Here is a 13,938-nt window from a genome sequence, read left to right as displayed (position 1 = left end):
CAGAAACGACAAAACCTTAAACAAAGTACGCAACTACCGACGCAGAGCAATAGCATGAAGAGAACCCCTCCCACTCAGCACTGTACCGAGAACTCACAGCCTCTTCTTCAGGCGTCCCCAAACAGTTCCATATGCATCATAAGTGAGTCAAGAAGAAGCAAACACAACAACGCGGTATCAGGGACAAGACAAAAAGACATGTCCATGATAAGTAGGAGGTGAGAGTAAACCAGGCGAGCATTCAGTGAAGTGAGTGTTCCAGGTGCTGCTGCCAACCCACACATCACAGGGAAGAAATAAAGGGCCATCGGGTGGGGATAGATTAGATACAGTCGGTGGTTATTGAAGTGAGAGCCTCTCGACTTCACTCGATTTCGTTCGATACGAGCCGGTGGCCCACGTGATCTACCTGGAAGTCCCGAAACTCCGCAGGGTATCATGCACATTTCCAATGAGGTAAAGCACGACCGATGTAAACGACGACTGTAAGACTCGACTGACCGGTTTAAAATAAAACTTAAATTCAGTACGCCCACAGCAAATGATGCAATGCAAATAAATACGAAATGTATATTGTTTAACATTGCGATATGCATCTTGCTGAACAGTTTCAACGCAAAAAAATCTTTAAAAACCACAACTTCCAACGATTCTTCAAAAGGGTCCAGTCTAGTCTGAGAATGGAGGTGAGCAGGGGCAGCGACAACATCAAAACACATCTACCAGTCTGCGCAGGTACCCCTGCGTGAATGCCGCGTCTCCGGTGCTGCGAGCAAGCAAAGAACACGTGCGCCGGTCGCGTGCTCGCGTGGGTCGCGAGCGGCGGGTTCGGGTTCACGGGGCTCGCGAGGACGAAGCGGCGGCGTTCAAGTTGTGACAGAATCTGTGGCGAGCATCACGTGGTGCCTTTAACAGAAGGGCACTGCATGCTAAGGGGATAACATAGTCTGTGTGCCCCATATATACAAATACATACATACATACATACATAGATGTGCATATACATACATACACATACATGTGCATATACATACATGAACGTATACATACATAAATGCACATATACATACATAAATGTACAACACACACAAACATGTACATACATAAATGTACAAACACACAAACATGTACATACATATATATATATACATTATACACATACATATACAATATACATACATATATATATACATTATACATATATACATACATATACAATATACATACAAATATATATATATATACATACATATATATACATACATACATACATACATATACAATATACATACATATATATACATACATACATACATACATATACAATATACATACATATATATATATATACATACATTATACATATATACATACATATACATACATATATATATATACATATATATACATATACATATACATACATATATATGCATATACATACATATATATACAATATACATACATACACATACATATATATGCAAATACATACACATACATATATATGCAAATACATACATATATATATATATATACATACATATATATATATATATATACATATACATGTACATAGACATACATATATGTATACGTATACATACATATACATACATACATATACATACATACATATACATGCACATATACATACATACATAATTACATACATACATATACATACATATATATATATATATATATATATATATATACACATACATATACATACAAGTACATATACGCATACATATACATGTACATATACATAGGCTACACATGTACATACATTATATATATATATATATATATATATATATATATATATAAAATATATATATAAAATATACATGTGCATATACATATACATACATTAAATATATATATATATATATAATTATATATATATATATATATATAATATACATGTACATATACATACACAAATATATATATATATATATATATATATATATATATATATTCATACATGTACATTTACATAGTATATATACACATTAATTTATATGCCTGGCACCGTAAGCTGCGCGCGAGTACACGAGTGGGATGAGACACACGGCTAGCTGTAGGCTACCAAGCGGAGATTGCGTTAAAGCAAGGATCTAAGGAAGGGGGAGCAGGTGTGGAGCTTGGAAGGACAAGAAGCCAGCGAGATGTGCTTGAGCTGCGTTCCGAGTCGAATGGTTCGGTGTAACGTCTCTGAGACGAGGTCATCGTTACAAATGAATGACGAAGTGTGAAGCTTGCCTGCGGGTCATCAGTCACGTACCGGCACCACGCAATGACCTTTACGGACACTCGCTCTCACGCTCTCCTCTCACAAACCCAATTTCTCCCGCGAACTCCTTTACTACTCTTCTATTCCTTTCATGACAAGAACGCGAGACCACGACTGAGCATCAAATGTTGTATTCCCATTGTGGCCCGAAGTGAAGCCCTGAGGGCTCGGCTGATACATCTAGAATGGAAGCGCGTCTCACCGCCAACTGTAGGGTGTCCCAGGGTTGCTGCGTTCAGAGCATGATCGCCTCGTCCCGGGAGCCGCGGCGCACAGGACTCTCCGAATCGGCGGCTCCGAGCCGGATCAGCCGTGAAAGGTGAAGAACAGTCTCTCCGACAAAGGTCCCTTACTTTGCACAGAATTTCTTCTTCTTCTTCTTCTCCTCAGTCCTCACGTCGTTTTCCAAGGACTCGGCCAAAGTGTCGATTCGTTCCGCCGTTTGTGAGCAGCTGATGCCTCTAAGCGCGCACACCAGCGAGCCGCTCCCTTGTTCTCCGCCCCTCGGCCCTCTCTCGCCTCCTTGTTCTCCCCTCGTTCCCCTGCACGCTCACGGCGCCCCGCCTTAGCCCGCCAGCTGCTCGCCTCCACCCTCCCCTCGCGGCATGTGACGTCTCCGCATCATGGGTTCCTCAAAATGCCCCGATGGTTGAACCCAAACCGCGAACACACCTCCACCTTTCGAACAGCGCGCGCCCTGGGTCTCGGGGTGCGGTGCGGTACGGAGCGATGTTTGAGAGTGGGGTAAATATCAGGAAACCACGCAGGTAGATTTTAAGATACGGACGGACAGATCAGGCCGCGCTTCCCTCTTTGTCGTCCGTCTCTTCCCTGCGTGATCGACCTTGCGGCAGCAAAGCACCGCCTCAGCATAAAGGGCAGAGGCAGGTTAAAGGGATCTACTTAGACATGAGACATCACTCCTTGTCGCGACTTGGATTATTTTATTGTGTCGTTGTTATTATATTATTATCGGCGTCGTTACGCGGCGATCCTGCCAAGGACGCGTGGAGGGAACACGGGATGCGGTGCTAACGAGCGCGCGCTATCGGTGCACCTGCCCTGTTCCCTAGCAACGACGGCGCGCTTTTCATGTTACCCCGTGGTGTTACCTTTCTGTCGCCCCTTCTCCCTCCTTTCACCCACAGTACACGATTTCCCCGAGTCGGGCAGATCGTTAAGCCCTTGCTTTCCCTATAAGAATTGTGGTTACTAACTCATGGTAACTAAAAAATTGGCCAAAGACGTGTTTGTGCTCCTTTTTAAAATTGTATTATTATTATTATTATGATTATTATTATTATTATTAATCATAATAATAATAATAATAATAATATTACCCGTCCGCTGCACAGCAGGAGATTGGGTTTTGTAATCTCTTCTGTGTGTCTGTGTGTGTGTGTGTGTGTGTGTGTGTGTGTGTGTGTGTGTGTGTGTGTGTGTGTGTGTGTCTGTGTGTGTGTGTGTGTGTGTGTGTGTGTGTCTGTGTGTGTCTGTGTCTGTGTTTGCATGTCTGTGTGTGTGTGTCTGTGTGTGTGTGTGTCTATGTGTGTCTGTGTATGTCTATCTGTGTATGTATGTCTGTCTGTGTGTGTCTGTATGTGTGTGTGTCTGTCTGTGTGTGGCTGTGTGCCTGTCTGTCTGTGTGTGTGTCTGTGTGCATGTCTGTCTGTCTGTGTGTGTCTCTCTGTGTGTGTCTGTATGTGTATGTGTCTGTGTGTGTGTGTGTGTGTGTGTGTGTGTGTGTGTGTGTGTATCTGTGTGTGTCTGTGTGTGTGTTTGTCTGTGTGTGTCTGTCTGTGTGTGTGTCTGACCATGTGTCTGGCTTTGTATGTCTGTGTGTGTGTGTCTGTCTGTGTGCGTGTCTGTCTGTGTGTGTGGGTGTGTGTATGTGTGTGTGTCTATCTGTCTGTGTGTGTCTGTGTATGTGTCTGTGTGTGTATGTGTCTGTCTGTGTGTGTGTCTGTCTGCCTGCGTGTGTGTGTGTGTGTGTGTGTGTGTGTGTGTGTGTGTGTGTGTGTGTGTGTGTGTGTGTGTGTGTGTGTGTCTGTCCAGGCCGTAACCTTTTTTTACCATTTGAGCTATGGTCATGAAATTTTCATCAAAGCTTTGTTATGATAACACGGAAAAGTCAAATTAATAATTTTGTCAAAAAGTCAAGAGCTTCACCGGAAGGTCAGCGTCACCTAAAACCATCAATTTTTCATCCAATTGACCTGAAATTTAAATTTACCTTTTGAGTTTTGTCATCAAATTTTCAACAAAGCTTTATTATGAGAACTAGCGTGACTCGGCCCGCGAACTCCTTTACCTTTGAAGGGTATTTGGGGTCTATGGGGGTCTTCAGGGTATTTTAGGTCTTCAGGGGTCTTGGGGGAATTAAAGGGTCATCAAAGGTCTGAGGGGTCTCAGCAGTCTTAACGCAATTAAGAGGGTGGTAATTTTAGTTGAAGAAGAGAAGACGTTTTCGTTGCATGTAAACATACATACATAGCGACATAACCATATACGTTTGCTCTATTATAATAAGAAGATATAGAGAAGGCAGATTAATAATTTTGTCAAAAGGTCAAAGGTCAGTATCACCAAAAAACATTAATTTTACATCCAATTGACCTGAAGTTTAAATTTACCTTTTGAGTTTTGTCATCAAATTTTCAACAAAGCTTTATTATGAAAATATGGGGGAGACAAATTTATAATTTTGTTAAAAGGTCAAAGGTCAGCATCACATAAGATCGTCAATCTTCTCATTGACCTGAAATTTTAAGAATTTACATTTTGGCTCACTGAATTGGTCCACCAATCAAAAGCTATGGGATGATTGGGTTTTTTTTTTTTTAGTTCAAAAGTTCAGAGGTCAAGGTTGCATAAAATCACCAATTTTCATCCGATTGAACTGAAATTGAAAGAATTTGCATATCAGGTCACTGAATTGGTTCACCAATCAAAAGGTTAGAGTCGATTGTTTTTTTTTTGTTTTTTTTTAGATCAATAGGTCAAAGGACAAGTTTGAAAAAAACCCCATCAAGTTTGGTCCACATGACCTGAAATTTTAAGAATTTGCAAATTGGGTCACTGAATTGGTTCAACAATCAAAAGCTAGAAGCTGATTGTTTTGTTTTTTTTAGATCTAAAGCTCAAAGGTCAAGGCTGCATAAATTCTTCAATTTTCAATTTGTATTTTTAAAACTGTTTTCTTCATTTTGAGAATACGGAAGAAGAAGAAGACAACGACGTCTAAATACAAACAAACGCGGACGGGCTTTGCATTTACAGATGCTGTCTAGTTACCCTCGCCAGAGGAGAGGGTAATGCATTTGTGTCCGTTTGTCTGTCTGTCTGTTTGTCTGTTTGTCTGCACAGAAGTACAATTTTCTCTGCAACCGTTGGTCCAATTGACAGGAAATTTTCACCATAGGTGCACCTCCTCATGTATAATTTTTTAATGATAATTATGACGTCATAGGTGAAATGGTACAGACACCAGCTTGGACAAACGTTACACCTCTATCTCCGAAAGCGCTGCATAGAAAAAAATGAGACATGGCTCATTGTAAAGAACTCTCCATGGGGAATAATATGTTAATGATGATGTCCTAGGTGCCTTCATTATGACGTCATAATTCCACAAGTACAAAACTTCATCCAATTTCAAGATGAAATCTATTGAGCGTCATCGAGGGATAAATTGATGGAGAAAAGAATTAATGATGACGTCATCGATCACGTGGTTCGGCCGCTATATCTGCTTTAACACAAAAGCCTTTAAGAAACACTAAAAACACATCCCGGCGAGGGTCTGCAATCTGTGATTGCTCTTTCTTGTGATGATGACGTGACTACATTATTATTTTCATTATCTGGAACGTGTGAACGTCGTTCCTCGACATTCAGGTATTTGACCTGGCTCAAGAGCGCATTCTGGACCAGTGGACCAGCCTACCTTTAGCTCATTGGCAATGTCAATTGTTTGCTCGATATTTGCTTTTTCACATTTAATGTCACAATACAACATCATGTAAACATTATGGAAACATATCTGCGAATTGTAATCACATTGTTACGGATAACTTTATAACACGGATTTATTTTCATGACTCAGCATATACCTGTACTACTCAATTATTGCAGGCCTTTTTTTTTTTTTTTTTTGTATACTGAATCGAGGCTCGTGAGAGAGCTAACATTTATTTCACAAACAAATCAACCAGACAAACAAAATATATAAAAAGAGGGAGCGGAAGACAAGATGGGGAGAGAAGGGGAAGCACACAAACACAACATTTGAGAGCAGGGAGATATGTGGGAGGGAGAGGGCTTGGGGCGAGGAGGCGTGGGAAGGGAGGGTGGGGGGGTTAGGAGAAGTAGAAAACACAAGGACACCAAGGACTTCCAGGACAGAAGTTGGTATTTAAAAAAGTTGTTTTGGGGTGAAATTAGCGGGGGTAGCAAAGATCAAGGTTTTGGATGGGGGAAGATAAGAGATGGTGGTGAACAGCTGTTTTAAAGACCTGGAGGGTGGAGTGGGATTGAAGGAAGAGGGAGGGAGTTTGTTCCATAGGCGGAAGAAAAGAGGAATGAAGGAGTGAAGGTGAGCAGAGAGTCTTGATTTTGGCAGTTTAACCATAAGAGGGTTGCAGGCAGATCTTGTGCGACCTGTAGGAATATTTGGGGGACAGAGCCCAGAGAGAGCTGGGGGTGCAAGGCCAGAGAGGAGTCGGTAGAAGACGGAAAGACCACCAACCTGCCTGCGGTGAGTGAGTGAAAGGCCCTCGGAGTTAGCTTCATCGCGGGAGATTCCAATGATTCTGAACGCTTTGGTTTCAACAGCGTGAAGACGAGCTAGGTGTGAGGCAGGAGCACCAGCCCAGAGGGGAGAGCAGTATTCCATTGAGCTGCGGATGAAAGCCTTGTATGTGGTGAGGAGCTCAGGTGTGCCAAGGAAGGACTTCGCACGACGGAGGATGCCCAGTCGGCGACTGGCTTTGGAGGCCAGCTTGGAAATGTGGTTTTCCCAGGAAAGATCATGGCAGATCAAAAGTGAGACTTTGAAGTCTTTGAAGACTTTGAAGGCAGTGAGACTCAAAAGCTTGAGTGACAGAACTTCTTGGAGAGGATTATTCAGAAAGTGGATGGGAGGGTTGTCCAGTCGGTCTTTTCGGAGAGACATCGTAAGAGTGTGAGATTTGTCAGGATTGAAAGACGTGTTCCACTTGTTTGCCCAGTCTGTGATTTTGTCCAGGTCTGCAGAGAGTGAGGAGGCTGCAGACTGCCGATCTGAGGGATGAAGAATGGAGCGACAGAGAGTGGAGTCATCAGCAAAGAGATGGAGAGGATTTTCAAGAGAGTCAGAGAGATCATTGATGAAGACCAGAAAAAGCACAGGGCCCAGAACACTACCTTGGGTAACTCCAGCCTGAACAGGAAGAGGAGATGAGAGAAACCCATTCAGGGCCACACGTTGACTACGACTCGAGAGGAAGTCCGCCAGCCATGCGTGGAGATTTCCATGGATACCAAAGGAGGAGAGTTTGGTGAATAGTTGTTGTAATACTTGTTATAATAGTTGTTTTGAAACAAAAGTTGGGAGTTAAATGTGTCGTTTTAATCGTCCATGAGGTTTTGATAACTTATCAGGTCATCATCACGATTTTGCCCTGATTACAGAACGCTATTATGACCCCAGTCCACTATTTTTTCAAAAGCCTATAACATCGTTTTAGCCAATAAACACTCACGGTGTCATTTCGTGTGCCTGTGTTAACATAAAAAGACTTTGAGGTTGTTCCAATTGTTCCAACGCTGTAGATATCACACCCTTGCTATCACGTTGTTGTTCCCACATCGTTGCTACTTGTTATCACACTTATCACACCGTTTTCACGTTATCACCTTGCTATCACACTGTTATCAGGTTGTTGTCACGTTGCTGTTACTACGTCTTTGTTGTCACATCGTTTTCATGGTGTTATCACGTTACTGTTATGACATTGTTGTTATCACAGCGTTATGACGTTATCACGTTGCTTACACGTTACTATCACACTATTATCACGTTGCTATCACACTGTTATCAGGTTGTCGTCAAGTTGCTGTTACTATGTCTTTGTTGTCACACCGTTTTCATGTTGCTATCACGTTACTGTTACTACATTGTTGTTATCACAGCGTTATGACGTTATCACGATGCTTACGCGTTCCTATCACACTATTATCACGTTTCTATAATGTTGCTGTAACACTGTTATCACGTTGCTATCACACTGTTATCACGTTGCTATCACACTGTTATCACGTTGCAATCACACCGTTATCACTGTTACTCCATCTGTTACTACATCATTGTTATCATGTTATCATGTTGCTATCACATTATCACATTGTTATCATGTTGTTTTAACATTGCTATCACATTGTTTTCACATTGTCATCACATTGTTTTAACATTGTTATCACGTTGTTTTCACATTGCTATCACATTGTTATCACGTTGTTTTAACATTGTTATCACGATGTTTTCACATTGTTATCACATTGTTTTCCCATTGTTATCATGTTGTTTTAACATTGCTATCACATTGTTTTCACATTGTTATCACGTTGTTTTAACATTGTCATCACGTTGTTTTCACATTGTTATCACGTTGTTTTAACATTGCTGTCGCATTGTTTTCACATTGTTATCACATTGTTTTCACATTGCTATCACATTGTTTTCACATTGTTATCACATTGTTTTAACTTTGCTATCACATTGCTTTCACATTGTTATTACGTTCTTTTAACATTGCTATGACACATTGTTTTCACATTGCTATCACATTGTTTTCACATTGTCATCACGTTGTTTTAACATTGCCATCACATTGTTTTCACATTGCTATCACATTGTTTTCACATTGTTATCACGTTGTTATGACATTGTTTTCACATTGTTTTCACATTGCTATCACATTGTTTTCACATTGTTATCACGTTGTTTTAACATTGCTATCACATTGTTTTCACATTGTCATCACATTGTTTTAACATTGCTATCACATTGTTTTCACATTGTTATCACGTTGTTTTAACATTGCTATCACATTGTTTTCACATTGTTATCACGTTGTTTTTACATTGTTATCACGTTTCTATCACATTGTTTTCATGTTGCTATCACATTACTGTTACTACATTGTTGTTATCACAGCGTTATTAAGTTATCATGTTGCTAACACGTTGCTATCACGTTGCTATCATGTTACTGTTACTACATTGTTATCACAGCGTTATTAAGTTATCATGTTGCTAACACATTGCGAACGCATTGCTATCACACCGTTATCACATTGCTAACACGTTGCTATCACACTGTTATCATGTTGCTATCACATTGCTATCACAGCATTCTCACATTATCACTTTGCTGTTGCTACATCATTGTTATCATGTTATCACGTTGCTATCACACTGTTATCACGTTGTTATCACATTGCTATCACACCATTCTCACATTATCACTTTGCTGTTACTACATCATTGTTATCATGTTATTACGTTGCTTTCACATTATCACATTGCTATCACAACGTTATCAGGTTGTTATCATGTTGATGTTACGTCGCTGTTGTCACACCGTTTTCATGTTGCTATCACGTTACTGTTACAACATTGTTGTTATCACAGCGTTATCACGTTGCTAACACGTTGCAATCACACTATTATCATGTTTCTATCATGTTGCTATCACACTTATCACGTTGCTATCACACTGTTATCATGTTGATATCACACCGTTATCACTGTTACTACATCTGTTACTACAGTGTTGTCATCATGTTGCTATTACTACATCATTGTTATCATGTTATCACGTTGCTTTCACATTGTTATCACGTTGCTATCATGTTACTGTTACAACATTGTCATCACGTTGCTGTTACTACATCATTGTTATCATGTTATCACGTTGCTAACACATCATCACATTGTTATGACGTTGCTATCATGTTACTGTTAGAACATTGTTGTTATTACAGCGTTATTACGTTGATATCACTTTGCTAACACGTTGCTATCACACTGTTATCACATTATCACTTTGCTGTTACAACATCATTGTTATCATATTATCACGTTGCTATCACATTATCACATTGTTACCACATTGTTTTCACGTTGCTATCACACTGTTATCACGTTGCTAACACGTTGCTGTCACACTGTTATCACGTTGCCAACACGTTGCTATCACACCATTCTCACATTATCACTTTGCTGTTACTACATCATTGTTATCATGTTGTCACATTGCTTTCACATTATCACATTGTTTTCACGTTGCTATCACACCGTTATCAGGTTGTTATCATGTTGATGTTACGTCGCTGTTGTCACACCGTTTTCATGTTGCTATCATGTTACTGTTACAACATTGTTGTTATCACAGCATTATCACGTTATCACGTTGCTAACACGTTGCTATCACACTATTATCATGTTTCTATTATGTTGCTATCACACTTATCACATTGCTATCACACTGTTATCACGTTGATATCACACCGTTATCACTGTTACTACATCTGTTACTACATCGTTGTCATCACGTTGCTGTTACTACATCATTGTTATCATGTTATCACGTTGCTATCACACTGTTAACAGGTTGTTATCATGTTGATGTTACGTCGCTGTTGTTACACCATTTTCACATTGCTATCACGTCACTGTTACTACATTGTTGTTATCCCAGCGTTTTTATGTTGTTTTCATGTTGCTATCACGTCACTGTTACTACATTGTTGTTATCACAGCGTTATTACGTTGTTTTCACGTTGCTATCACACTGTTATCACGTTGCTATCACATTACTGTTACAACATTGTTGTTATCACAGTGTTACCATGTTGTTATCACGTTGCTATCATGCTACTGTTACAACATTGTTGTTATCACAGCGTTACCACGTTGTTATCACGTTGCTATCACATTGCTATCACACCGTTAACACATTATCACGTTGCTGTTACTACATCGTCATCACGTTGCTGTTACTACATCATTGTTATCATGTTATCAGGTTGCTATCACATTGCTGTCACATTGTTTTCATGCTGCTATCACGTTACTGTGATGACATTGTTGTTATCACAGCGTTATTAAGTTATCACGTTGCTAACACGTTGCTATCACACCGTTATCACGTTGCTAACACGTTGCTATCACACTGTTATCATGCTGTTATTATCACAATACCGTTATCAGGCTGTTATTATCACAATACCGTTATCAGGCTGTTATTATCACAATACCGTTATCACGCAGTTATTATCACAATAACGTTATCATGCAGTTATTATCACAATACTGTTATCATGCTGTTAATATCACAATACCGTTATCATGCAGTTATTATCACAATACCGTTATCATGCTGTTAATATCACAATACCGTTATCATGCAGTTATTATCACAATACCGTTATCATGCTGTTGTCACTTCGTTGGTATCACGTTGTTGTTATCACAGTATTATCACGATACTGTTTTCACGTTTTTATCACGTTGTTATCACGGCGTTATCATGATGCTGTTTTCACGTTTTTATCATGTTGTTATCATGGCGTTATCATGATACTGTTATGACGTTTTTATCATGTTGTTATCACGGCGTTATCATGATACTGTTTTCACCTTTGCATCACATTGTTATCACGTCATTATAATGATGCTGTTTTCACGTTTTTATCACGTTTTTATCACGGCATTATCATGATACTGTTTTCACGTTTTCATCACGTTTTCATCACGGCGTTATCATGATACTGTTTTCACGTTTTCATCACGTTTTCATCACGGCGTTATCATGATACTGTTTTCACGTTTTCATCACGTTTTCATCACGGCGTTATCATGATACTGTTTTCACGTTTTCATCACGTTTTCATCACGGCGTTATCATGATACTGTTTTCACGTTTTCATCACGTTGTTATCATGGCGTTATCATGATACTGTTTTCACGTTTTCATCACGTTGTTATCACGGCGTTATCATGATGCTGTTTTCACGTTTTTATCATGTTGTTATCACGGCGTTATCATGATACTGTTTTCACCTTTGCATCACATTGTTATCACGTCATTATAATGATGCTGTTTTCACGTTTTTATCACGTTTTTATCACGGCATTATCATGATACTGTTTTCACGTTTTCATCACGTTTTCATCACGGCGTTATCATGATACTGTTTTCACGTTTTCATCACGTTTTCATCACGGCGTTATCATGATACTGTTTTCACGTTTTCATCACGTTTTCATCACGGCGTTATCATGATACTGTTTTCACGTTTTCATCACGTTGTTATCATGGCGTTATCATGATACTGTTTTCACGTTTTCATCACGTTGTTATCACGGCGTTATCATGATGCTGTTTTCACGTTTTTATCATGTTGTTATCACGGCGTTATCATGATACTGTTTTCACGTTTTCATCACGTTGTTATCACGGCGTTATCATGATACTGTTTTCACGTTTTTATCACGTTTTCATCACGGCGTTATCATGATACTGTTTTCACGTTTTCATCACGTTGTTATCATGGCGTTATCATGATACTGTTTTCACGTTTTCATCACGTTGTTATCACGGCGTTATCATGATACTGTTTTCACGTTTTCATCACGTTATCACGGCGTTATCATGATACTGTTTTCACGTTTTCATCACGTTATCACGGCGTTATCATGATACTGTTTTCACGTTTTCATCACGTTTTCATCACGGCGTTATCATGATACTGTTTTCACGTTTTCATCACGTTATCACGGCGTTATCATGATACTGTTTTCACGTTTTCATCACGTTGTTATCACGGCGTTATCATGATGCTGTTTTCACGTTTTTATCACGTTGTTATCATGGCGTTATCATGATACTGTTTTCACGGTTTTATCACGTTGTTATCACGGCGTTATCATGATACAGTTATAATATTATCAAGCCGTTGATATCATGCTGTTGTTATCACGCAGTTATTATCACAATTCCGTTATCATGCTTTTTTTTCTTTTTTCTTTTTTTGCATACAAGATCGAGGCTCGTGTAAGAGCTAACATTGATCACAAAAAAACAAACTGACACATAAAACATATGATAAAGGGAGTGGGAGACAAGATGGGAAGAAAGGGAAGCACAAAATGGAGAGGGAAGCCTGCACAAATACAACATTTGAGAGCAGAGACATCCGGAAATCTGTGGGAGGGAGAGGGCTTGGGAAGCTTCAAACACCTTTTTTTTAAAGAAGACCTTTGACTTTTTAACCTCAAAAATAGTTGGTTTCCCAATTCAGTGAGGCACTATGCAAATACTGTTAAATTTTCAAGTCAATTGGATGAAAATTGATGAAATTTCAGATGAAAATTGATGATTTTGGATGTTTGACCTTGAGTTGACCTTTTGACCTTAAAAATAGTTGGTTTCCCAATTTAGTGACAATGTGCAAATGCTGTTCAATTTCCAAGTCAATCGAATGAAAATTGATGTTTTTTTCAGATGAAAACTGATGATTTTGGAAGTTTGACCTTGAGTTGACCTTTGACCTTATGACCTCAAAAATAGTTGATTTCCCAATTTAGTGACT

General features: G+C 39.5%; 1 protein-coding gene across 1 annotated transcript in view; it reads right to left on the bottom strand.

Moving 5' to 3' along the window:
• The window catches only part of LOC144888692 (receptor-type tyrosine-protein phosphatase delta-like), a 461,017-nt gene extending 458,211 nt beyond the window's left edge, over window positions 1-2,806 (bottom strand). Inside the window, exon 1 of the mRNA XM_078767618.1 lies at window positions 2,505-2,806. The gene's annotated coding sequence lies outside the window, so the exon portion shown is untranslated. The remainder of the gene's footprint in view (window positions 1-2,504) is intronic.
• Between the last annotated feature and the right edge of the window lie 11,132 nt (window positions 2,807-13,938).

This window comes from Myxine glutinosa, chromosome 1 (genome assembly GCF_964187855.1).
Source record: "Myxine glutinosa chromosome 1, kmMyxGlut1.1, whole genome shotgun sequence".
Classification (NCBI taxonomy): domain Eukaryota; kingdom Metazoa; phylum Chordata; class Myxini; order Myxiniformes; family Myxinidae; genus Myxine; species Myxine glutinosa.
This window is presented reverse-complemented; position numbering and strand designations above follow the sequence as displayed.